Raw genomic sequence first — 1,575 nt, 5'->3', positions numbered from 1 at the left:
TTGTGTCTCTATACTGGTTTATCAGCTGATTGAMTTCAGTTCTGATTACTGAGACAGAAAAACAATCATATTTAAAATTTACACCACCAAACAATGTCCCTGGTCTTTGCAATAAGACTTTTAATCTCAACTTGTAACCGTCACGTGTTTTAGTAGGTGAAAAGGTTACGATTTCAACAACTAACTTCCAAAAGTGAGAACGTATCGACCAGCTGGTGCAGCCCGAGTCATTATCAGAAAGCGTTCAAGGAGACAGCAGCTGCGTTTCCATTAACCACAGAATTGCTTAAATCGAAATCATGAAAATAAATTTGCTTAATGAAAACRAGGCAATTTCAAAAGAGAGAAAAACTTTGTCCAASACGGTGGGTTTTCACCCGCATCAAAATGGATGCATTTTGTAAAACTGCAATGGAAATACGTTTTGTTGATCCACAGGAGTCATGTGACCAACAGCCCRATGTTGCTACTGGTAGAAACTATGAAGAAGAAGACAGGAAGTAGATGGAGGATTTTGGTTTTTGTTTTCTTTMTAGACAAGGTGCTGCTGGTCCATCAGAGCTCTCACACCATCACAGTTCCTAAAAACTCACATCCCAGTGTGTTGAATGCATACAATTTTCCCAAAATGCTGCATACGTAGCCTCTCCCATATGAATGCATGGATACATTTCATTTAACTGTTTACATTTGTTGCTGCCATGATTTTTATTGATTTATGGCATGAACAAGCTTATTCACGTGCGACTTTAATGTCTTATTTAATGGAAACATCACAATTGAGAACTTGARTTTTTTCAACATTAGGAGAATACAGACAAAGATTTACATACATTTGTAATAGATGTGTGTAAATATGCTAGCAATGCTAAAAATAGTTACTAAGTCCTCCAATGACCTGAAATGTTTCCCATTTTTTCTTACAGAAAAAAGAAAAACAGCAACATGTGATGAGCATTTGTATTCACCCCCCTAATAAGACGCAGTTGAAATCTCATGATGCCGCAACTGTGTTACTGTTGTGGAAAAGCTCTGATAAAGAGCATTTCCACATTTTCAGAATGGCCTAGTAACTTACTAGGCCATTTTCAGAATGGCCTAGTAAGGGTCCAGATGTAAATATAATTGAGAATTGGCACCAAATTAAATTTGACAACATTTGACTTCTTTTGCAATCAAAAAAAGGCAAAAGTTGATTTATAATTGTAGAAAAATATCTCTTTGCAAAGTATTAACTCAAGGGGAGTCTGGGAATAAGGCAATGGATTTTAGGGTGCAACCTAATACTTCTTAAAAATGCTTCTGGTAACATTTGCTTAATATTTGCTGTGATAATGTAAGTCTCTCCCACTAAGAGGCAGCACATCTACAGTGTAACCAGACRCTAAACTCCACAAGGTACAWCCCAACCTGAAGAAAACCCAAAGAATTTCATTTTAAATTAAATCATTAAACCGATCACTAAGCTGGATAATCAAAACGACTGCCGTTTCATTATCTGCTGTTTAACTAACCAATTAATGTCTTTGTTGTTCCCGCTCTGGTGAGTCTAAAAATGGCACGAAAAAAAAAAAA

At 36.2% G+C, this 1,575-nt stretch overlaps 1 protein-coding gene across 1 annotated transcript in view; it reads right to left on the bottom strand.

The window, feature by feature from the left end:
• Window positions 1–1,575, bottom strand: part of atrn (attractin) — a 146,762-nt gene that overhangs the window by 94,011 nt on the left and 51,176 nt on the right. The gene's annotated exons all lie outside the window — the stretch shown is intronic.

Source organism: Poecilia reticulata, linkage group LG22 (assembly GCF_000633615.1).
Source record: "Poecilia reticulata strain Guanapo linkage group LG22, Guppy_female_1.0+MT, whole genome shotgun sequence".
Taxonomy (NCBI): domain Eukaryota; kingdom Metazoa; phylum Chordata; class Actinopteri; order Cyprinodontiformes; family Poeciliidae; genus Poecilia; species Poecilia reticulata.
This window is presented reverse-complemented; position numbering and strand designations above follow the sequence as displayed.